Genomic DNA, 26,645 nt, shown 5'->3' with positions numbered 1-26,645 from the left:
AAGTGCCTTTAAGTGCATAAAAAAGTTCCTTAACGTGGAGCAAGCTACTGCAACTAACCTCTCCCATAACGTAACTGTACAGCCAACTGACCATGTAACTTTCTAAAATATGAACTCTCTTTTTTCCCCCCTGCTATACCCCCTTCACCTACCCCCCTCCAAGACCCCCCTAGAGGGGACGGTAACCCCCAGTGCCCCACTTCCGTCCCCCTCTGTTTCCTTTTCTTCTTTATGGATGCCATTTTATTGCATCCTTGTGCGCTTCCTTAAACGCCTTGCGGCCGCCCCTTTCATTCTCAAAAATAAATAAATAAATAAATAATTCTCAAAAATATATACATGGGGTCTTCAATCTTCCAAAAAATTCTACAGAATTTTGATTATCTCACGCCTGGCTATGCGGAGAGACCCTCCATGAATGACTGGGCTTCTTGTATATCTGTAAAAATAAAAAATGTCCCTTTAGCTAACACCTTCAGCTTGGACTGCTGGACAATCATAGCTTGAGCGCCCTTCGCATTAAAGGAATCAATCATCTTAACAAAGTCCCTACGTCTGTGGGCGGATGCCGCTGACATGTCTGAAAAAATCCGAAAGTTTTTTACTTCATCAGCATTAAAAGTTCTTCTTGAGAAGGCCGTATTCAGGATTTTCTCTTTCACCCTATAATCCGAGAAATTCAGTAGTATAGTACGTGGATATTTAAGATTATTAGGCTTATGTGCCGGGACTCTGTGCGCTCTTGTGGTTGTTAGGTCACCTTGCAGCTCCGGTATGGCTTTTTTTAAAAGGGACTCTGACCATTTTCCGTTCCATTCCAGCTGTCATAAAGGAACACCATGCCACGTCCGCGCAGCGGGCGGGCACAGCGGGCGTGCCGGCGGCGCGCCGAATGCGCGCCAAAGGCAAAGCTCGTCTGCGCCCGTCCGCGCTCGACCCGGGCTCAGGGCCACCCCCCCTGCCCGATCCACCCCGGGCAAGGTGATTCACAGATATAGCAGGGATGCACTGGTAATGCTCGACCCGCTAGGAGGTAATGCAACCTGCCCACGAATAGCACCAAATATTAAATCCAAGGACAAGAAACCCTGCCCAAACTGCTTAATCTGTCTGCCACATATAAACCCTCTCCCACTCAATTCATTACCAAGAGTTGACCCGGCCATAATACCGGGAAAGGGGATGTCCACACGACCCAGGGAAGCCACCAACAGCCATACCCTGCTAGACAAAACACCGCAGCCAGCACAAGGAGATAAATCTAAGGGCGAGCTGAGAAGTGGCTTACTCAACGTCAGATCCCTCCCCAAACATGCAACCGAGATACAGCTACTGATAGAGTCCAGCAACCTGGATGTCCTGTTTCTAACTGAAACATGGACAGTAGCTGGGCTCGAGTCAGAGCTGGGTGCGGAATGCCCAGTGGGGTACAAGGTCCTCCACAACCCCAGGCCTAAGGAACGAGGGGGGGGAACGGGAGTCATTTTCAGGGAAGAACTGAACATCGCTATGTTAGACATTGACAAAGTATCCTGTGCAGAACTCCTTGGATTCTCAATAAAACATGACTCAGGCCACTGCCTTACCGGCTTGGTATGCTACAGGCCACCAGGGGCCATTAATGCCATGCAACAGCAGGAACTGATCGGTGTTATTAATAACATGACACTTATCCATAACAGATTACTAGTGTTGCGGGATTTTAACCTATGGACCAATGGCAAACTAGACACAGCTTTCCACAACATCACACAATCCTGTGCCAATTTAGGGCTAAAACAATGGGTAACCACTCCCACACACAGGGAAGGCAACATCTTAGACCTAATCTTCGCAGAAGAGGACCTTGTATCCATGGGAAAAACCCTACCAGTGGGATGGTCAGATCACTATTTAGTAACATTCAATGTCCACACTCTGAATAACGCAAGGCCTAGGGACAAACAGGTCAGAACCTTTATCAGCCGTGAACGGAAAGGACTATTAAAAAAAGGGGAAAGAGGGGACGCCCTTTTTCAGCTAGAAGCCCTTTTTAAACCGGAGAATGACATTACAGTGAACTATTGTTCGCTCTGTGAACACGTGACCATGAAACTTGATCAAATTGCCCCTCTGAAAGTAATCAGGAAAAGAGGCAACCCTGGTACACGGAAAAACTGAAAAATCAGAAAATCGCCTGTAAAAAGGTGGAAAGACACTGGAGGAGGGACTACACAGAACAGAATAGACTACTCTGGAGGCTATCAATAACAAAATATAAAAAAGAGATTGCCACAGCCAAAGCAGAACACTTTGCAGCCATTATTTTAAAAAGCACTAGTAAGTCACAAGACATTTTTAACATAGTGAGAGGAATGTCCCACCCGAATTGCGCCAGCAGCAACATCAAACCTTCCCAGGAGCTATGCGATGGTCTGGCCTCCTTCTTCCGGGATAAAATTATAAAAATAGTAGAGAGTATGGAGGACTCTCCCACATCCATAGCACAGCACCAGAGCAGTGGGGACAGCGGGAAGAAGAGAGAAGGAATGGATAGGCACTCACCACCAAGGGCCATCCTGGACAAATTTGAAATCCCCCAGAAAAAGAGTTTGCTCAAAAAGCCCTCAGTATCTCCTCTGGGTCCCCGCTGGATACCCCACAAAGTTGTAAAGGAACTTGGGGCTGAATTCTTTCCCTTACTCCATCAGCTATGTGGTCAATCCCTCTGCACAGGCATTGTACAGATGGAATGGAAGCAGGCGGTTATTACACCTCTGCTAAAGAAACCAAATCTTGACCCCAGCTGCCACAAGAATTACCGACCCATCTCGCTCCTGCCGTATCCAATTAAGATCACGGAACGGCTGGTCAGTAGGTCCCTGTCCCTCTTCTTGGAGACAAACAACATCCTAGAAGAGGAGCAATTTGGGTTTAGACCAGCCCATGGGACCGAGTCAGCGCCGGTGATGGTCCTGGACAACCTGCGAATGGGGGCAGACAGGGGTGAATCAGCAATTCTAATTCTGCTGGACCTGTCCGCCGCGTTCAACATGGTGAGCCATGACATCCTACTGACAAGGTTGGAAACCTTTGGAGTAAAAGGAACGGCGCTCAACTGGCTGCGCTCGTACCTGGCAGATAGATGGCAGGCAGTGGCACTCCCTTCATACCAGTCTGCATTTGCCAAAGTCCCACATGGGGTCCCACAGGGGTCCACCATCAGTCCCATCCTTTTTAATGCCTACATGCAACCCCTGATGGGCATCATCAAGGCCTATGATATTAGCGTGATCAACTACGCGGATGACACGCAGCTGATGATCTCCCTTAATGGCGCCCATGCAGAATCACTTGAGACCTTCCACACCTGCATGCAGGAAATGGCAACATGGCTAAAAAGAAACTCGCTACAATTTAATAGCGGAAAAACAGAGATCATGCAATGTAAAGTGGGGAGAATCGCCAGAAGCCTGCCTGCAGACTTCTGGCCTTTAGCCTCAGATGGACCACTGACACCAGTAAAAACAGTGCGGAATTTGGGGGTCAGCTTCAATGAGAACTTAAACCTGGAGACCAACGTCAATAAACAGGTGAGCAGCTGCTTCACCCTAATGCGGGGCCTCCGAAAGCTGCTGCCTCTTCTTCCAGCACAGACTAGAGCAACTGTAGTCAGGAGCACCATTCTTAGCCGCCTGAATCACTGCAACGCTCTGCTACTGGAATCCCCTGCATATCGGATTTCCAGACTCCAGAGTATCCAGGCGGCAGCAGCTAAACTGGCACTCTCACGAGCCCGCCGATCCTCCACCACTTTAGCACTGGCCGACTTACACTGGCTGCCCATGCCTCAGAGGATCCTCTTTAAATCTCTATGTACTGTTTTTAAAGCAGTACACGGTCAGGGTCCTAAACCACTACAAAACAAGTTCTAATGGTATGAGCCCTTCGCTCCTCATCCACTAACCTTATCAGAATACCTAGAATCAGGAAAGCAACCCAGGGTGGCAGAGCCTTTAGCATAGCAGCAGCCCACCTCTGGAATAGCCTTCCAATTGCGATTAGGAAAACCAGTAAACTGCTGCCTTTCCACAAAAAGGTCAAGACCTGGCTCTTCCCTAAAGTATAACTACCCTAGGAGCAACATGTCATTCCTCCATCCTGCCCCCTGCTGATCACTTCTAAGTTGCACCTTCTCCAAAGCGCCAGGATGCCCGTAGGGTTGCAGCGTGCTCTACAAATGATATAAATAAATAAATAAATACATTTTACCACATCAGTACCTTCCGAGCCTTCGGAAATGCCCACTAGACGTAGGTTGGACCGTCTGTTATGATTTTCTAAGTCCTGAAGCTTTGCCTCCATTTGAGATTTATCTTTATTTGCTGCTTTGAGGTCTTTCTGCATAGCGGTTAAGGTATCTTTCAGGGTTGAGACCCGCACTTCGGCCTCCGAGACCCTTCCGGGGAGATTTCCGAAGTGCTCCTCCATTTTTGTAAGCCTACTATGAAGTTGTGATATCTCTTGAGCTTGGGAGATTTTAAGATCCCTTATTTCCCGAAGGATAGTTAACAACATCTCCTCTACCGAGTTCACTTTTAGTGTATTAGGGAGTGTACATACAACATCTTCTTGTGTCTTTTGTAGGCTTAAACCTGAACCTGAAGCTGCCAGATCTATTGGAGATGGAATAGTTAACGTGGAAATAGTATTCCCGAGCGGTGCTTCTTCTGCATAGTGAGCTGCCTTTGTGATCTTATCAGAACTGTGCTGAAGATGAGATTGCGGTTGGTAGTGAGGGTGGGGCTGAGGTGTAGCCTGAGTCGAGAGAGTTGAGGGAGCCTGGAGTTGTGGAGGCTGTAATAAGGTAGTGGGGGGGACCAAAGTAGCATTTGGCACTGCCACTGCCTCTGTCACTTCCTCTGCCCCTGCCTCTGCCACTGGCAGTGCAGCTTTTATCACACCCCCTTCTTCTCTGCGATCTTCCCGCACTCCTGCCCCCTTCGACTCCTCCCGATTCCATTCCTCCCGAAGCGGTGTGCTCGTGAATCACCCCTGCTGGCCACCGGTTTGGAGAAAAGGGGATACTGCTTAGGACTCGATTGGCTCTCAATCCCTCTGGTTATACTCTTACAAATTTTGCCCGTTTTGTCCGCCTTGTCCTCCCCATTCTCCTCACTTTTGTCACCAACCGCCAACAGACTCAATTCTGCCGATATTTCGGATAGTGTCTCCGCATCCTCATCTTCTTCCCCCAAGTCTTCATCCTCCTCCTCCACAGATTTAATTGAGGTGTTGTATTTGTTTTGTCTATTCTTTTCCGCCGCTTCCATAGCTTTAAGTTTTAAGGCATTTCTTCTCCCTTTTTTTTCTCCCCCTTTAGACACAAGTGCGGGTACAGCCACCGTCGGTGATTTTAGAAGCTCTCTTACTGTGTCCTCTTTAGCCTGTTTGCCCCTAACTCTCGCTGCCATGCTTGTAACTCAAATACTATGGAGCAGGGAGGGCAACGAGGCAGGGGGGATGAAAGCGAGCTGTGTGGGTCCGCTCAGTTGTGCTACAACAAGAACGGGAGAAAGGCTGTGTTGTTGGTTTGTTGACTTCAACCCTCAGTGTGGAAGGGGGACCTTAGTTGACTAAGGCCGTTACCCCCAGGAAGCGCCAATGAGCAGTCAGAAGCAGTAGCAAGTTAGTTGGTTATTCAGTCCAGACAAGCAAGAGAGCTCCGCGGCCTTTTTCCACCCTTTTAGCTCTCCGTCGCTCAGTCACTCAGGCCGCCGCCCTGGGACCGCTAGGCATGCTGGAACAGGTAGTCCACTTGTAAAACGGCACCTCCTGGTCATCCGCGGTATACGTGTATTTGTTTTTTTGTATTTGTGGAGACGAAGCTGGTCCCAGTGCTGCGCAAACTGCAAGCTTCTATGCGGCAATTGAGATTAGGATTTGTAAACCATCGGTAGTCAAAGATCCAATCTCAGCGGCTGCCTCCGCTCAAGCGGGCTACTTGACCTTCAGCCCCCTCCACTTTAGGAACTTTGGGAACGAATTAGCAACAGCAGCATAACAGTAGCAGGGAGCAGGGAGCATGGAGCACATGGGAGCGTTTTACCTCCGGTTATAGCGCGTGGATGCAGCCGGCACGGACACTCACCTCGAGTGTATTTTTTGGGTGGTTTCAGGTCTCCCAAGTTCCCAGGTTTTTCAGACGTTCAAATCCTTCGGGGAAATTTCATACATTTACCCGTGTTTACACGCGTTTACACGGGGGTCAAGCAAAGGCAGCGAGCAGCAGCATCAGGCGGCTTCCAGGGGCGGTGCACAGTGAAACAGGAAGCGCTCTGGCGATGTGCGTGGGTGGGTTCACGTCAGCCACATCCTCCGTTCACCCCGTGAAAAAATATGATAAAAACTTTAAAATAGAAACCAAAACTGTATTTTTCAACATTTTACAGTGTTTTAATTAAGTACATACTCTCATATGACTATTATATCACTATCTATAAATTTATATAAGGCGCAGGCCTACCCCAGCGGGGTTTCCCCGTGCTACCACAGAACTGAGATACATTTATTGACAGTAATGCTTTTTTAGGTCTCGACTATTATATTCCGCAAGGAATAAATAGACGAGAGTATTGTGGGCAAACCAAGCTCTGAAACCAGCGGATTTCGGACAGTTCGTGTGGCTTACTGAAGCGGAAAGCGCGTCCACATCAAAGCCATCAGCCTCCCTCCCACAGGCATCTGAAGCTTCCCCCAGCGTGCGCTCGGCCTCAGGCTGTTTCACTTTCACGGCCGCGAGGCCGTGCTTCAAAGGGATCCACTCCCCCGCCCCCTGCTTCACACTTTAAAGGAATGCTCTCCCCCGCCCCCCACAGCAATGCCAAGAGCTTGTCATCCGATGCCTCTGCCAGCATGCTCCGTTTCCTGCTTCAGCAATGCCAAGAGCTTGTCATCCGATGCCTCTGCCAGCATGCTGCGTTTCCTGCTTGTTTTTGTTTGTGCGTGCTTTCTATGTTTCATTTAATTACTGTGGCATTCTGGATATAAACAGCCCTTATTTCATAGGCTAATTTTCCTTTGGTGTTCATGCTTTCCAAGCATTGGCCTTTGAGATGATGTTCAGAGATTAGTTTTTCATGCAGTGCTGGGATTGCAAGCTATATAATAATCATGGTATGTTCCTTTAAGAAATTAACAGTTTGTGAATGATTATAGATACCAGCCAGAGTCACTCAAATGGAGTTTGATTTGATTCCTCAGTGTGTGACTCGCGTCCCTTTTTCCTGCTGTATTATGTATTCATTCTATCAGTTTTGGCAACGTTTAGGGCATTTTAAAACAAAATGGTGTGTGAAGAGCAGAGCTCTACGATGAAGAGCGCCCCCGCGCCGTCCTCCCCCACCGACCCAGAGGTTAACTGTCATTTAGGTGTGAATGTGGCTGGCCAGGAGCAGGCCCACACTAGCTGCCGAGGCCCCCTGGGATGGGCCTCGCACTTCTGCCGCCAGGCAGGCCCAGCAGCTGATTGGGACTGGAGTGGGGATGGCATGTGACCATATGTTATCTTCGACCCCACTTGTCCCCACCCCAGCACCCCAGCTAGTGTTTGATGTGCTTACAATGCATGTTTATCCTCCCGCCATGCGTTTTTGGCATCCCCCTGCCAACTCTTAGCCGTTTCCTCCTCGCGCTGGGTGTTTTCATACTGTCTGTCATGAGCTTACAACTGCAATGCTTAACCGACAGGCACAATTATGCATGCCGACCATTGTGCAAATGGAGGCACGTCGTCTTGTGCAATTTTTCCTCTCAGGGTATTTTATTAATATTGTAGGACTGGAGTCGACAATCTGCAGACTTTTTCCCACAATTCCTTGCCAGGGTTTGTTGCATTTGTGTCGTTGCCAACATTTACAGTTTCTGATTGTGTTTCACGCTCCTTCATGGGCGTGCCAGCCCAGGACATGCTCGTCAGTCGTGGTCGCATCGGTCCAACCTGTGACAACAAGGGAGGTAGTGACGACAAATGGCACCCTCTCACAGCATATCTCGCTTGTTACTTTAAGGTGTTTCTGTTGTGTTTTCTGACTTTGTTGTTAGAGACCTGGTGGCGGCAGGCACCACTAGGGCCAGTGGTTGGGTTGCATTACTGCCTGGCCGCCCTTAGGCCACAGACTTTAGGCACCGCTGATGTCAGCCGCTCCTCGGGAAGGCACAGCCAGCTTGTCAACGTTTCCATTTTTTTCACCCTGTGTGTCTGCGGATGGCTTCTCCCTGGGCTGTGATGGTGGTTACTTGCACCCCCTGGTGTGCTGTGTGGTTGTCTGGAGCAGCTGTGGTGGCCAGACTTTGCCTGCATCCTTTGTGGTTGAATCTGTGTTTTTTTGTTCAAGCTCTGGGCTCCCCACCAGGCCGCCCCCTTTCCTGCACGCAGCCTGTGGTTCTTTTCTCTCGTGACCATTTGGTGGTGTAATTTCTGTTTCAAGGCAAGTGTACCTCGTTTAATACAGCTTTGATAGCGCTCCTTTTGTCCGTTTTGTTTTGAAGTGATGCTGAATAAGGGAGAGTCTACCACTAGTTAAAAACGTTTTGTAGGCTTGCACGTCGATGACCCACAATGCATGGGCAGCGGACATGACGTCACGCACCCTTTGATACCTGGCAGTGCAGTCACTGGGTTGACTCCTTGTCACAGCTTTAGCTTCCTGTTTGATGATGAAGTGCAGGGGAAGGGTGGATGGAAACTGCAAAAGGTAAACAGTCCCCCCCAACCCCTCCCTTTACTTGTCTTCTTGCTTTTGGTTGTGTGAAATCTCTTGCCAGCGTAGATAAGGCACTAGGCTAGGGCAAGCCAGTAGTATCAATAATTGACCTTCATGTTCCTAACAGGAACAGTGGTGTAAGTGCATTGTAATTGTTCTGCAATCCAAAAACATACATATCTGTAAATTACTGTCCTAATTCCTGACATTTTGGGATACTGTACGTGGTATGCATTACATGCTTGAGGCTATGGGGACAGTGCGAGATATATGCCTGGGAACGTGTATATGTATATATGTGTGTATACGTATATATATGTTCTATTTGGATAATGGAGAATGGCATTATGGTCTTATATTGGCATTTTGGGCCTTACGGTCCTATATTGGTATTTTGGGTCACAGCAATAATCCATGAGGCATGGGGATTTTAAAGTTGCGTCAGAACACTGCAGTATCATTTTGGGACCATTCTTTTTGTAGAGTTGGTATTTAAATACTTTTTTTAAAGGCAATAATGTTTTTTTACAACTGTAATTTTCAGATTATATTGCAGTATTTTTGATTTGTAATTAAAAGAACAGAGGGCACATCTTCATATCTTTTAGTCGGTGGGCATGATGGCTGGCGCCCCTGTTTTTTGAGTGCTGTTTTAAAAATCTATTTTGTCTGCAGAGTTTTGCTTTTCAGCTACTATATGCAGTGTTCATCTAGCAGTGGCTCTCCTGATTGTAACAATTATTTAGGTTTCATGTCCTTGATGGGTAACATTCTTTTAATTGTTCAAAGGTATTATCATGCTCGAGAAGAAAGTCTTACTGAGGGCGTGTCTCTTTTTCCCCTCAAATAGATAACAGAATAAGACCAGAGTCTAATGCGTTGTTTCCAGCTCACTGAAACGTAGGCTGATGAGAACTCATGGCCACACACAACCAATAAGACATGCACAACAGACAGGCCTACAGCAAGTGTATCTATCATACAGTGCAGGATGGCCATGGCATCCCTTCCACTCTTGCAAATGTGAAAGTACAGCACACATCTGTGATGACACCATACCAGAAGTGTAGCAAACCGTTTGTACATGTTCCAATGCAGAACACACTTTACATCACCATGACACAAGTAGCAACAACTAGCAGAAACCATGTACCATCAACCTTGAGGGTGCACACCTCCCACCTCAATCATCCGCTGGCTGAATGTATCTGCACTCCTAATAGAAAAACTATGAGAACCCGACTGCAACCGGATCGTTAGAGTGATAATGTTCAGTCAAAGACATCTTAAGAAGAGGGATGTCAGCTATAGCATGCACCAGCAATAGTTAACTTTGAATCTTCACTCCTCCTATCCCCTTCTCAAGTATTTGGTCCACCACGTCCACCACCACCACCACCACCACTGTGTCCTCCACATCCACCACCACGTCCACCACCACCATGTTCACCACCATGTCCACCATGGCCACCACCACGTCCACCACGAGGCCACTACCATGTCCACCACCACCACATCTACCTACACCACCACTACATCCACCACCACCATGTCTACCACCACCACGTCCACCACCACCACGTCCACCACCACCACGTCCACCACTATCACCACTTCCACCACCACCACGTCCACCACTACCACGTCCACCGGCACCACGTCCACCACCATGTCCACCACCACCATGTCCACCACCACCACGTCCACCACCACCACCACATCCACCACCACCCCCACCATATCCACCACCACCACATCCACCATCACCACATCCACCATCACCACGTCCACCACCACCACGTCCACAACCACCACGCACACCACCACTATGTCCACCACCACTACGTCCACCACCACCATGTCCACCACGTCCCCCACCACCACGTCCATCACCACACCCACCACCACCACATCCACCACCACCGCCACATCCACCACCACCACCATGTCCACAACATCCACCACCACGTCCACCACCACCATGTCCACCACCACATCCACCACGAGGCCACTACCACGTCCACTACCACCACCACGTCCACCACCACATCCACGTCCACCACCACATCCACCACTTCATCCACCACCACGTCCACCACCACCACCACGTCCACCACCACCACGTCCACCACCACCATGTCCACCACCACGTCCACCACCACAATATCCACCACCACCACGGCCATGTCCACCCCACCACGTCCACCACCACCAGGTCCACCACCACCGTGTCCACCACCACCGCATCCTCCACCACGTCCACCACCATGTCCACCACCAACACCACCACATCCACCACCACACTCACCACCACCTCCACCACCACGTCCACAACCACCACCTCCACCACCATGTCCACCACCAACACATCCACCACCACTAAGTTCACCACCACCATGTCCACCACCACCACCACCACCATGTCCACCACCACTACACCCACCTCCACCACCACCACGTCAACCACCACCACACCCACCTCCACCACCACCATGTCCACCACCACCACACCCACCTCCATGTCCACCACCACACCCACCATCATGTCCACCACATCCACCACCACGTCCTCCACAACCATGTCCACCACCACCACGTCCACCACAAGGCCACCTCACTCTATCTATCCATCGCCCTCACTCTATCTATCGCCCTCACTCTATCTATCGCCCTCACTCTATCTGTCACCCTAACTCTATCTATCTGTCACCCTCACTCTATCTGTCGCCCTCACTCGATATATATATCTCCCTCACTCTATATATCTATCGCCCTCACTCTATCTATCGCCCTCACTCTATCTATCTATCACCCTCACTCTATCTATCTATCACCCTCACTCTACCTATCTATCGCCCTCACTCTATCTATCGCCCTCACTCTATCTATCACCCTCACTCTATCTATCTATCGCCCCTCACTCTATCTATCACCCTCACTCTATCTATCTATCACCCTCACTCTATCTATCACCCTCACTCTATCTATCCACAGCATCACTCGTCGCCACCACAACATCACTCAGCGCCACCACAGCATCAATCTGTGCAACCATTCAACAACTGGTTCAAATATGTTCTTTCAATGTTTCAAGCTTTATTACAAATGTCACAAAAAGATGTTAATATTTCACTTCTGTTCTTGGATTTTCATCACAATCAAATACACTGAACATAATCTTCACAAAAGTTATTTACAAACGTTTAAGCTATTGCCAATATAAATTACAATAGCTTTTATTTATTTTATATAAAAAAAATTAAAAAGCCATTGTTATTTGTAATATCAATACATCTAAGTCACGTAAATACAACACATATTGCATTACAAATGCTATAGGTGTCACATTTGTGAAAGTTAAAACTATTGGCATTGCAAATGACAAAGCTATTAATTTTGCTATTTTCAAAACCAACACATAAAAGAAATATTGTCATTTACAATACCAATAGCTCAAACTTTCCTAATGCGAGACCTATTGCATTGCAAATGCTTGTTTATCAAGCATTGGCAATGCCAGTAGGTGTGGATTTAAAGGAACGCTGCATGGTAATGTAAAGCATTACAAGTATAGTGCATGTGACTGGATATGAACTTGTGTGGAAGCAAACTGTAGAATATTGGTTAATGTTAAAAAGTCAAGTGCCAGTTGAACTTTCAAGCCAGATCTAAACATCCTTGTAGGAATGACTGTCCAACTACTATCTGTGCTGCTGCCAGAGAAAAACACCATAAGTGTTCTACTTATTTAACGCACTCTAGTAGCTCTACAATGGGGGGTTGTGTGTGAGTGTGTGTGTGTGTGTGGCACTAAAAGTTCCAGTTTAGTAAATAAAGAAAATGATAACAGCTATGTGGAGGACTAACACTTATTTTTCTGAAAGCACACAACTTCTGCCCAATCAAAATATGTACTCCTGGCTCCCAAAATCTGGATGGAGCAAATGCCACTCTCTGGTGTTCCTCAAATAATTGTCTGGTGACAGCAACACTGTAAAGCCGGACCATAAAAACAAAACATTTAAATATACCCTATGTCCTGATCATGTTTCTAAGTTACCCAAAGGGTGTCAGTTTGTCTAGTTCTCTATTTATATAACCTACGTTGTTATTAGGGCACCTGGCTTTATGTTTTTTCTTTTTAACACTTCCATCGGTACGCATCCATATTTATTTTTGGGCCATCTGAATGGTATTTATTCATATTTATTTTTTGGTTTAAGTATAAATGGGGTCATAAGGTGGTATATTTCCAGATTTATTCAACTAATAAACATACACTCTCACTTTAATGCCTGTTGCTTTTTAGCAAATTAAGCAGCCACACATAACAAAACACTGCACCCATAGGTAAATATTAGCATTGTGTAGAAATGCCTGTATTTAAGGAAATCTCATCCTGTGTTTTAACTCCTGATGCTGAATATCTGCTCAGCTGTTGGCCTGGAATTCATGAAAGACAACATTGAGAGTAACTCACAAGAAGAACAATGTTCACTATTTTTCCGCTTTTATATATAAATAAAGACAAGAAACACATTGTGTTCTATCTGCATTTATCTTAAAAAAATGTAAAAACTGAAAAATGGGAGCCTTAGTTGTTATTTAATGTAAAGCATGATTATTTTATGTTAACCATATACGTTTTATTTTTGTAGAGCACAAATCCGTTCCTGAATTACTTCAATGTGCTCTCATACTGGATGGTTAAAGGAAATAATACATAGTGATTGAAGTAAAGCGATAAGCCCTGGATCACACAATTTGTTCAAGTGGGGAGGTCAGGATTTGAGTCCAGGACTGCATGTCGTACAGTTCAGAAACTGTAGGGTCACATTCTACTCTCTTCTGTTTAATACCAAAGATCAGTGCTTTGTGTTATTATTCAAGTCATGTTATTCAATTTAGTGATAGTATATGGAGTTTAATAAATGCACATCACACCATATAAAATTGACACTGTACAAACATATATACACATGCATAGCCATAAGATTTAAAGGTGTGCTGTTTAGTTTGGAATGTTGCCATAGGCACTGAAGTTCAAACACAGCGACTGACCCTGCATGTCTGAAATCATGCCATGGGCGCTCAGAAACCTGTTCATTTGTCGTAATTATTTAACTGTGGGAATTAGGGTTTTACTGTTGAGTCGCTTCTAAAATTGTTCCTCACCAGGAGAACCAGCCCTAATATTGACATTGAAAAATGTATCTCCTCCTACTCTGCTGGTTCACCTGGCTTGATTAACAGAACAAGTGTAGTAGAGACTCAGCCCCTCAATGACTGCAATTAAATAATTAGCAAACAAGAGGTCTTACAGTCCCCACAGAGTGGTCCTCAGGTTACAGCGCTTCAAAGAGACTTTGGTGATGTGCAGCATGGCTGCAGAGAGACGGCCTGCCACTGTTTAACATCAGTTCCTACTTACAGATCTGTGGTGGGATATTGACAGCTGCAGGCCCCCATCCCATCCTCCTGGGGGAGATATCCCCTGTCCCTTGCAGTTCTTATGCCCATGACTCCCAGGCATGGCACCTGCAGGTTGCTTGGGGCAGAACGTGCATCCATGGTGGCTGGTAGGTGGGCACAGAGGCAGGTTGACTTTAGGGGAATAGAGAAGTCTATTGCCTGCACTGTGGGCAGGGCCAGACAAAAAAACAAAATGTTAAAAGCAACCCCACACTACAGGGTACTGGCTCCTTTGCTAAGATAGAGGAGTGTCGAAAAATAAAAAATAAAATGATAATAACAATGTTATTATCATTTTAGTTTTAGTACAGGCTAAAGGGCCAGGTTAGGTCAGACGGCACTGGGGTCAGAGAGAGGACGAGTGATTGGCACACCAGAAGTGTGCACAAAGCTTTGACCGGCCGTCTTGGCCAGCCATACAGTCATGAACGCTTAGCATTTCTCCACCTGGTTGTGTTGCAGAGCCGGGTGGAGAACAGTCCTAAGGCTCCCAGGTACTGAGTGGCCAAACAGGCTGCTCAGACCAATCACGGCGCTGCTGTCATGCTGGTGACAGTAGCATTGTGATTGTGCATTGTAGCATTGTGGCGCAGCAGCCCCTCCCAATTCGTAATGCTGCAGAGCCTTCTGGGACATGTAGGCAAAGTCTTGCAAGTTGCAATATTCTTTGAGTAAAGTTCAGTGTCTGTTTATTTAATATGAGCATTTTCATATCCTTGAGTAGGATGGGGAATCCTCCTGGAGAATTTCGTTCGCATAGGGGGAAGAAGTGCCGATGGAGTCGACAGGTTCCACTCCCAGCCTCTCTTGTGAATGAGATGGTGCCTCTTCCACGGCAGGGACCGGCCGTGCAGTAATGTTTCAACACAAGATGCCCCAAAGCATTTGAAAAGCACACGACTTCTCCCCAGCCATCCGGCAGTATATGCAGTTCTCCGCGATTCTTCCTCTTTAATTAAAATTCGCCGATGTGTTTCAAGGCACTGCGGCCTCTGATGACCTTTGACAATATTGACATTTTTCACGAGGCTACTACCAAGGAGATCAAAGATCTATATGTCAAAACACTCAAAACCAATAAGCACAAGAATAGGCTGAACCAAATGTACTCTGATCTCATAAAGAAAATCCAGAAAGATGGAAATATGATTGTCCGCCAATCAGACAAGGGCGGGAATGTGGTGTTGTGGCCAAGAAGTTTATATCTGGAGGAAGCCCTCCAGCAACTGAATGACAGCAACTGCTACAGACACTGTGACGTGGGAGTGGTCAGGAAAGCTCAATTTGAGTTCTATTCCATGCTAATGGGCTGGCGATCATCAGGCCTTATCAGCATGGATGAGTTAAAATTCTTGAAAAATGACCACCCTGTCACCCCAGTCCTTTATCTCATCCCCAAAATCCACAAAGACGCTTTTAAGCCTCCGGGGAGACCCATTATATCAGTTTGTGGTGGATAGTTAGAAAAGACTACAATCTACGTGGACTCCTTTCTTCAGGAGTACGTCTGTGGGCTTCCATCATACATTCAGGACTCGAGTGACTTCTTAAGAAAGATCAAAGAGGTGGAATGGAGTTCTGAATACTTGTTGGTAACATTAGATGTTACATCGCTATATACCAGCATAGTTCATGTGGATGGGATACGGGCGGTGCAATTTTATCTTATCTGGGGCAAAGGCCGATGGAACTGTTGGAACATAACAAAATGCTAATTTCTATGATTAGCTTCTGTCTTCATAACAATTACTTCATGTTCCACAAACAACATTAGCAACAAGTGAGGGGTGTCGCCATGGGGGCCTGTTTTTCTCCCAGTTATGCCTGCTTGCACATGGGCTACTGGGAGAGACAGGTCCTCTTTGGCGAACACCATGAGATCTGCATGAAGAACATCATACGATGGTACAGATACATCGATGATGTTTTCCTAATATGGCAGGGAACTGAGACAGAAGCCAACCAGTTCATCGAGGTGCTAAATTGTAACAAGTACAATTTATCATTTACCTCAGAAGTGAGTCACAATAAAGCACACTTTCTGGATGTAACTATCGAAGTGAATGAGGGTCAGTTAGAAACCACCATGTACAGGAAACCTACTGCGGGTAATACTGTGCTGCACGCAATGAGTCATCATCCTCCCCACTTGATAAGGAGCATCCCCTATGGGGAAATGCTCCGAATCAGGCGTGTGTGCAGCACGGACAACCAATGCAAGCTGGTTCAAGAAGCCAGTAAGCTAAGGTTCCTGGCCGGAGGATATAGCGCTAACATTATAGATGCTGCTATGAACAAGGCGAACGCTATATCCAGAGATACTGCCCTCATCCACAAGAAAACCCTGAAACCCATTAATGATACAAACGAACAACCCACCAGATTGATCTGGACCTACAACAGGCAGCATGGGGCTTTGAGAAAGATCATCAACAAACACTGGGATCTTGTAAGATTCAATCCGGTGATTGGAGAACGCATGCCCAGGAAACCTGCAATCACTTATAGGAAGGCGCATTCTCTGCAGGACGCACTAGTAAAATCTAGTCCTGAAGTGATTTTGCCAAATAATTGGATGTCAGGTAGTAAGGGCTTCATGAAATGCTCTAGCTGCAAAGCTTGCTTGCATGGAGTGAGCAAAACTGAATATACCACTCCGTTCTCAGTTACGCCCCGTAAAATCTTGAAGCAGCTAACCTGTAAAAGTGAGTACGTGGTATATGTGCTGGAGTGCCCCTGTGGACTGCGTTATGTTGGGAGCACCAAACTGCAGGTTCACAAGAGGGTGCTCCAGCACATCAGAACTATCAATACGAATGATGCCGCGTACCCAGTTGCTAGGCACTTTAAGGAGTATCACAGTAACAACAGTGCACTCCTTAGGTACTTTGCAATTGACACAGTGGGTCCCCTCAGAAGAGGTGGCAATAGGGAGGGTATCCTCAGAGCATTGGAGACAAAGTACATCATTGAGTTGAACAGTAAATCCCCTTGGGGATTGAACTCCACTGAAGATCTGTATACATGTTTTTAAATATATCATGACATAACAAGATCAGTGATGTCTTTCTAACATTCTAACTGTATAGTTCTTGGTGCCTGGTATTGGTCGTGACACTATCCCCCCCTATATATCCAATGCACTTGTAGCATATAAATGATTTATTTTGATAGGATTGGGGATTCTTATTGACCTTTGCTAACAACCGGTTCTGGAGGTAAATGCAAATCAATAACATCTAATCATAGGTTGGGATTAGCCTATGAAATAGGATTTAACTAATTTTAATTCACATATATACAATTTCTTTGTTTGTATGTATTCTCACATTCACTGTTTTGCTATTTAAATTTTTACACAATCAATTGGACATTTCATATGTGACTTTGTGGGTATGTTTGCTCCTTTACTTTTGGAATACTTGATAAATTTTTGACTTGCTTTACTGTATTTATACAGCAAATTGAGGTATTGATTAGTTCATATGTAACAATCATAGCGAGTGCACTGTCGCTCTTTTCTGTTCTTGGTATTTTGCAAAATTGGATTATCCAATTAAATGTATGTGCAATTCCGAGTAACAGTTTATCGAATTTCAATATCATGTTTTCAAGAATTATGAAAAATGTCTGATGCTCAATGATAACGCACAAAGTCATTTTGATGAATTAATGATATTTTCATTGGATTAACCAGTGATTTACAACATGTTAACAGTCTGTCTGCGATATCATTCTTGAAGACTAAGGGGTGTCCAATCAGATGTTGTTGAATACTAGCACTAGCACTTTAAATTTTGATCGCGCTCTCTGTGTGTCATGTGACCAAGGCCTTTCGGAGGCCGAAACGTTATGTTTGACGCAGGTGCCGATTAAAATCTTCTCACCTGAACTTTGGGTCTCGTGTTCCCTGCTGCAGCGGCGTCCAGGAGTGTTTGGAAGTGCCCTCCAGTTTTGAGCGTTTTTCGTAAAAATATATATATACATATATATGCAGCCCGTCCCGACGTTGTCCGGGTATACACACGCCCACAACAGAGTCCTGTGAACGCTTGTTTTGCAGGATTTCCGTGCCCCCTTTTTGCCGAATGCCCGTTGAATGCCGCGCCGATTGCGGTATGGCCACGCCCCCACATGCCCACAACGGAGCCCTGTAAATGCTTGTTTTACCTGATTTCCGCCCCCCCGATTGCCGCCCCCAGCACAACGCACACGGCCACAAGGAAGTACTAACACGTAGGAGTTGGCCACACCCCCACATGCCCACAATGGATTCCTGCAAAAGTTTTTTTTACCTGATTTCCGCCACCAGCTTTTACCTCATTTCCGCCCCCAGATTTTTGCCCTCAGCACAACGCACATGTACACAAGGAAGTACTAACACGTGGCAGACCATCTTACCCTAAAAGCAGCCCCCTAGCCTGCAGCCCACCGCTACAATGGCACAGGGGCACAATTACCAGTCCAGCCCTGTGTGTGGAACCACATCTCGACTGAGAAATGGAAAAGTATTGGAACTGACTGGCGATGACTTCCAAAGATATCTATCATGGGATTGGGCCCAGTATTAGCACCTGGCGAGTGCACTCCCAGGTTTTCTTGTGCAAAGGTGGGACTAAGGATTGTGCTCAGTAGGCGGTGGATACATAGACTGACTGAGGAGAAACGGAGCAGTATGGTGGATGGTAACTGAGCCACGTTCTCTGAGGGAAAAGGGGAAGCAGGAGCTTCCAGCTGGCCAGTCTGTATTAAGATAAACTTGGAATTACGGAGACTGCCAGGCAAACGTACCCCAGGGATGTCTGTGAGTAAAGGACACCTCCCACAGGGAGGAATGGGGAACTATGGCGGATGACAGGTGGATACATATCGAAGCTATCTAGGGAGGGATGAGGGCCTAAGAGTTTCTCCCGAAGGAATGGATTTGTAGCGTAACTGCCTAGCTTTCATGGAGCGGAGTGGAGAAGTGTGGCTCACTGGTTAGAGGAGGTAGACCCTGAAGCAGAGGTCAGACCCGGGACCAGGGTTCAATTCCCGACGCGGCAGGGTCTTGAGCCCAAAATATCCACGGACTCGATAATTCTCGTTTCGGTGCCTACTCGAATCACGGGTTCACACTCTGCAGCTCTGGGCATTAGCTTGCTTAATCTCCACTACGGCCCCCCGCGGCGGGATGCCTGGCTTTCACCTTGGGGATGCCCAGTATGGGTATCTCACAGGGAAAAACCAGGATGGGTTCCCAAGGCAAGCGCCGAGATGCCTACGGGTAATCGAGCGCTATATAAGAACACATAATAATAATAATAATAATGGTCTCACATTGCCCACCCATGTCCATATAACTGTGCCGCACAGACCTGGTTTAAACAAGGCGGTAACAAGACCTACCCTCCTCGCAGCCCTAAACACTGGATGTTATTAATATATTCTATTAGTTGTTTGCAAAGTGCAAAACACACTGTGCAGCTCAGTTTTACATAATTAATTGGACAAGGCGCTATATAACACTGCTAGACTAGGTATCAACAACATGTAGTAACTGAAGAGACATCAGACTCTTTGATGAGGACAGCAAGCATGGCAGATAGGAGGCGAGCCACCATATATGATGACGCGTTAGGAGACATCGCAACAGAGACATGCACAGGCCCCACCATTCAAGGTCTGGCATACATAACCCTTCATAGATCTGAAACAGTCACTCCCAGCATTGAAATGTAGGTGCAACACCTAAATTCGGTAATTTACCCCAGCTTACCTAGTGCTGCTTTGCGTTTGACATTCGCTATAAGGGCTCAAGGTGGTTTCTCATTGTTTAGCTTGGCTTATTGCAGGGCTTTTGTATGCCAGTTAATTATGTGGGTAGTTCCCCCCTTTGATTGTTGCTGCAGTGTGAACACTGAGCTCTCCACCTTAGCCCAATCAGATCATTCCCTTCTGTACTGTGAACCTTCAGCCCCGAGCCAGACTTCCATGCCATGGCCATATGCCGCTTGGCCAACAGGAATTTTAAATCCACCAGAATACACTCATACCTACTCTTCTAACCCTAGTGCACACCTCTACAAACAGTAGACATATTTTGGGGTTGCTCTCTATCCTAACACTTGACAGTTGTTCTATGTTGAGTACCTACCTCTTTCTAATCCTGGTGCAGGGTTGACCAGGTCCAGAACACGTATTTTATGTCTTCATTATCTGGCGCCAGGAGACTCATAAGGAACTGATTGGCACATTTTATGTACATCACTAGGTGTCAAAAATGTACAGTGTAACACCCAAGATTAGTTTGTACCTCACATTTCTGAACACCATTTTTGGGTAACACCCTGTCTTTGTCATCCCCTCTGGGCCCATCACCTCATCCCACTTGTCCCCATCCACACTTTTCTCAACTCCACCACCTCTCCAACACAGCGTGGGTTTGCCATTCCTCAGTACTTGCATGACCAGGTTGTATTAATCGTCTGGGGCAAACCATTAAGTTCAAGAACTAGCCTGTGGGAACGGAGTTTGCCAATTGCATCATTTACAGTGTGTGGTGCATTGCCATTGTACAGGTTGCCCACCGTTGCGATGCAATCATCTGCCCATGCATGCACCACATCTACAACTTTTGATAGCTTTTGGAGTTTAGGCAGGCATCATAGCGGTATTGTAGGGGCATATGCCAGCTTTGTTGTTGTATTTAACAGAACCCTACCCAGCAGTACCTGGCATCGTCCAACAGCACCAGTCCACTGCCTACCTCCGGATGGTTCATGAGCACTCGCTTCAGTGTTGATGAGCTGCTCAACGCTGTCTGTATGAAATGGACTACGGCAGGGCCAGACTGGGAACACAAACCAGCCCTGGCAATTCAGTTAGAGCAGCCCTAGGGATGCTATTGAGAAGCAATGCTGCAGATTTTGTTACAGGGGGCGATATTGCAGCACTGCTGCAAAAACAGGAACCGCAGTAACCAAAAAATATCCCCACCACTCAAAAACCAGCCCCCACTCTTCTGGCCCACAGAGAAAACGCCTGGTGCCTGCTACAGCCAGTCCAGCCCTGGACATAGCGTCTGGTTGGATCTGAAGCCCATGTGTACACTCACTGAAGTTGCAAAGCAAGATAGTAGTTCTTGAGATTGGGTGCTTCGAGCCTATGCTCGATCAGTGGAAGCTCTAATTTGTTGAGGGACACTCTGTGCCTTCTTCCCTCCATTCCAGGTCTACTGGTACAGTGACTATCTCAGTGAAAAGTTATTTGGGCATGTATATTGAGATAGTAGTAGACAGGTAAAGAATCAGAGGAGCAGCACCATCTTGCCAATGGCTATTCTTCATTTTACAGATAAGGGCAATTTCTGACTCACAAGCACCTAACAAGCATCTCATCAAGTTTCCATTCTCATAGTCTGTGACTGGTCGGCTCATCTGGATCCGTAGGTATGTAAACGTCTAATACTCCCATACTCTCCAAAAGTATCGAAGGTCTTCAGTGCATTGCTCAAATCGCTCTATGCATTGCAATTATAAAGCAATACATCATCAGTGTATAGGATATACCGCGAACAAGTCCCCTATGATAATTCCCTGGCCTGTGAACTTTTGACAAATCAGTGCTGCCAGAGGTTCTATCGCCAGTGCATAGAGGAGTAGGGAAAATGGTCATCCCTGATGTATGCCCCTCTTTATGTATAGTGGTTCCAAGATTACTCTCTGCATTCTTACTCTTGAAGTTAGCGAGTATACAAAAGTTTACTCCTTCCTGTTATGTCCAGGCTAAACCCCATCCTACTCAGAGCTCAAAAAGAAAGAATCAAAGGCATTCTCCTTGCAATGGAGACTACAGTCAGAAGTCTAGACTCTCATGTGCAGCCCCTCGTAATGCAGAAAAGTCTTCTCTTATTCACCACTATGCTTCTCTGTGGCTCAAAGCTTGACTGGTCCAGTTGTGCCAGCACCATTAGGAATGGCTAGATACTGTTTGCGAGTAACCTGTCCAGTAACAGACAATCTTTATTCAACAGAGAGAGTGAAAGTTATGGTGTCATCTCCAATGGGTCCTGTTGAGGGTTGCAGAGAGTCATTGTAATGGCTTCCCTAAAGGTGGGCATTAGTGCAACTTGCTTTATTACTACTTGATAAACTCTTAACAGCTTAAGAGCCAAAAGTGACCTGTTGACGGCATAGAGCTCAGAGGGGAATCCATCACTACCCGGAGCCTTATCAGTCATTAATGCCGTAATTACTATCTTGACCTCCTCTAGTGATGGTGGTTCATCTGGTACCGCACCCATAGATGGCATCAGGATCTTCAAGTCTAGTCTATTGGTGTAAATATCCAGCACATCAACATTTCCTGGCATTACATTTTCGTATAATAAGCCTGCATGACTCTCTATAGCAGTGGTGAATGGTAGGGCGTTGTGGCGGAGGGGCGGGAATGGGGATTTAAGAAAATAAAAAAGAAGACCTACCTGCAGGTTGCCGGTCGCCAGCCACCACCTCTCCTCTGCCCTCGCTGTTCTCCTGCCTCCCTGCAGCAACTAGGCTCCCAGACTCCCCATGCCAATCACAATGCTGCTGTCAGCAGCATGACGCATGGAAAGACATGGCTTGGCAGTTCGGGCTGGACTGTTCCCATGAGGCACAGGGTCAAGGCTGATTTGCATATGGCCATGTCAGAACTGGGGTGGTATGGAGTGCAAAAAAACGATGGATTTAGGCCCAGATCTCTCTACTGGGGTGAATGTATGCCATTGTTCTGCATTCTGTCCATCAACTGTTGTTTTTGCATTTGTCACCCCGAGTGGGATGGGTATGCTCAGAGGTGAGTCCCTTGCTCTGCACACCACTGGAGTCAAGCTATCCTGGCTGAAGACGGCTGATAGCCAGAAACTGGTCCTAGGATGCTTGATTCCGGTCCAGGAAAGACATGGCTTGGCAGTTCGGGCTGGACTGTTCCCATGAGGCACAGGGTCAAGGCTGATTTGCATATGGCCATGTCTGAACTGGGGTGGTGTGGAGTGCAAAAAAACGATGGATTTAGACCCAGATCTCTGTACTGGGGTGAATGTATGACATTGTTCTGAATTCTGTCCATCAACTGTTGTTTTTGCATTTGTCACCAGCATGACAGCAGCGTAATTATTGGTGTGATCGCCGTGGTTCGCTGCTGAGACAGGAAGTGGGAGGCTGTGCATGTTCTCCAACCAGGCTGTGCAATACAGCCAGTGGAGAACATCCTAAGTGCGCATGGCGGTTTGGCCAGCCCAAGATGGCCAGCCAAACCGTCATGCGCACTTATGATACAGCAACCACTCCTCCTCCCTCTGACATCAACCGAGTCCAGCCCCAACCAACCCTAACATGGAGCTTGCAGCCAGACTAAAAATAAAATGACAATAACGTTCTGTTATTATCATTTTATTTTACCTTTGGACTGCTGTTAGAACAGTTGTGCAACGCTCTACAGTTCAGTCTAGGTAGCAACACATCAACTCTGGGTTTGCAGTGCTGAGATAGTGTGATAGCTCACCCTATGTGGGAAGGGTATGCCCAGACGTGGGTCCCTTGCTCACTAAGCCACTGGAGTCAAGCTATCCTGGCTGAAGACGGCTGATAGCCAGAAACCGGTTCTAGGATGCTTGATTCCGGTCCAGGAAAGACTTGGCAGTTCGGTCTGGACTGTTCCCATGAGGAACAGGGTCAAGACTGATTTGCATATGGCATGTCTGAACTGGGGTGGCTTGGTGAGCAAAATAACGATGGATTAAACCCAGATCTGTGACTGGGGGTGAATGTTTTGCCGTTGAGCAACATTCCGTCCATCATCTTGTGTGTTTTGCAGTTCACCCTATGTGGGAAGGGTATGCCCAGACGTGGGTCCCTTGCTCACTAAGCCACTGGAGTCAAGCTATCCTGGCTGAAGACGGCTGATAGCCAGAAACCGGTCCTAGGATGCTTGATTCCGGTCCAGGAAAGACATGGCTTGGCAGTTCGGTCTGGACTGTTCCCATGAGGAACAGGGTCAAGACTGATTTGCATATGGCCATGTCTGAACTGGGGTGGCTTGGTGAGCAAACTAACGATGGATTAAACCCAGATCTGTGACTGGGGGTGAATGTTTTGCCATTGTGCAACATTCCGTCCATCATCTTGTGTGTTTTGCTGTTCACCCTATGTGGGAAGGGTATGCCCAGACGTGGGTCCCTTGCTCACTAAGCCACTGGACTCAAGCTATCCTGGCTGAAGATGGCTGATAGCCAGAAACCGGTCCTAGGATGCTTGATTCCGGTCCAGGAAAGACATGGCTTGGCAGTCCGGTCTGGACTGTTCCCATGAGGAACAGGGTCAAGACTGATTTGCATATGGCCATGTCTCAACTGGGGTGGCTTGGTGAGCAAAATAACGATGGATTAAACCCAGATCTGTGACTGGGGGTGAATGTTTTGCCATTGTGCAACATTCCATACATCATCTTGTGTGTTTTTCTGTTCACCCTATGTGGGAAGGGTATGCCCAGACGTGGGTCCCTTGCTCACTAAGCCACTGGAGTCAAGCTATCCTGGCTGAAGACGGCTGATAGCCAGAAACCGGTCCTACGATGCTTGATTCCGGTCCAGGAAAGACATGGCTTGGCAGTTCGGTCTGGACTGTTCCCATGAGGAACAGGGTCAAGACTGATTTGCATATGGCCATGTCTCAACTGGGGTGGCTTGGTGAGCAAAATAACGATGGATTAAACCCAGATCTGTGACTGGGGGTGAATGTTTTGCCATTGTGCAACATTCCATACATCATCTTGTGTGTTTTGCTGTTCACCCTATGTGGGAAGGGTATGCCCAGACGTGGGTCCCTTGCTCACTAAGCCACTGGAGTCAAGGTATCCTGACTGAAGACGGCTGATAGCCAGAAACCGGTCCTAGGATGCTTGATTCCGGTCCAGGAAAGACATGGCTTGGCAGTTCGGTCTGGACTGTTCCCATGAGGAACAGGGTCAAGACTGATTTGCACATGGCCATGTCTGAACTGGGGTGGGTTGGTGAGCAAAATAGCGATGGATTAAACCCAGATCTGTGACTGGGGGTGAATGTTTTGCCATTGTGCAACATTCCGTCCATCATCTTGTGTGTTTTACTGTTCACCCTATGTGGGAAGGGTATGCCCAGACGTGGGTCCCTTGCTCACTAAGCCACTGGAGTCAAGCTATCCTGGCTGAAGACGGCTGATAGCCAGAAACTGGTCCTAGGATGCTTGATTCCGGTCCAGGAAAGACATGGCTTGGCAGTTCGGGCTGGACTGTTCCCATGAGGCACAGGGTCAAGGCTGATTTGCATATGGCCATGTCTGAACTGGGGTGGTGTGGAGTGCAAAAAAACGATGGATTTAGACCCAGATCTCTGTACTGGGGTGAATGTATGACATTGTTCTGCATTTTGTCCATCAACTGTTGTTTTTGCATTTGTCACCAGCATGACAGCAGCGTAATTATTGGTGTGATCGCCGTGGTTCGCTGCTGAGACAGGAAGTGGGAGGCTGTGCATGTTCTCCAACCAGGCTGTGCAATACAGCCAGTGGAGAACATCCTAAGTGCGCATGGCGGTTTGGCCAGCCCAAGATGGCCAGCCAAACCGTTATGCGCACTTATGATACAGCAACCACTCCTCCTCCCTCTGACATCACGCGAGTCCAGCCCCAACCAACCCTAACATGGAGCTTGCAGCCAGACTAAAAATAAAATGACAATAACGTTCTGTTATTATCATTTTATTTTACCTTTGGACTGCTGTTAGAACAGTTGTGCAACGCTCTATAGTTCAGTCTAGGTAGCAACACATCAACCCTGGGTTTGCAGTGCTGAGATAGTGTGATAGCTCACCCTATGTGGGAAGGGTATGCCCAGACGTGGGTCCCTTGCTCACTAAGCCACTGGAGTCAACCTATCCTGGCTGAAGACGGCTGATAGCCAGAAACCGGTTCTAGGATGCTTGATTCCGGTCCAGGAAAGACATGGCTTGGCAGTTCGGTCTGGACTGTTCCCATGAGGAACAGGGTCAAGACTGATTTGCATATGGCATGTCTGAACTGGGGTGGCTTGGTGAGCAAAATAACGATGGATTAAACCCAGATCTGTGACTGGGGGTGAATGTTTCGCCGTTGAGCAACATTCCGTCCATCATCTTGTGTGTTTTGCAGTTCACCCTATGTGGGAAGGGTATGCCCAGACGTGGGTCCCTTGCTCACTAAGCCACTGGAGTCAAGCTATCCTGGCTGAAGACGGCTGATAGCCAGAAACCGGTCCTAGGATGCTTGATTCCGGTCCAGGAAAGACATGGCTTGGCAGTTCGGTCTGGACTGTTCCCATGAGGAACAGGGTCAAGACTGATTTGCATATGGCCATGTCTGAACTGGGGTGAGCAAACTAACGATGGATTAAACC

Source organism: Lissotriton helveticus, chromosome 7, assembly GCF_964261635.1.
Source record: "Lissotriton helveticus chromosome 7, aLisHel1.1, whole genome shotgun sequence".
Taxonomy (NCBI): Eukaryota; Metazoa; Chordata; class Amphibia; order Caudata; family Salamandridae; genus Lissotriton; species Lissotriton helveticus.
The sequence above is the reverse complement of the archived record's forward strand: the minus strand, read 5'-3'. Positions refer to the sequence as shown.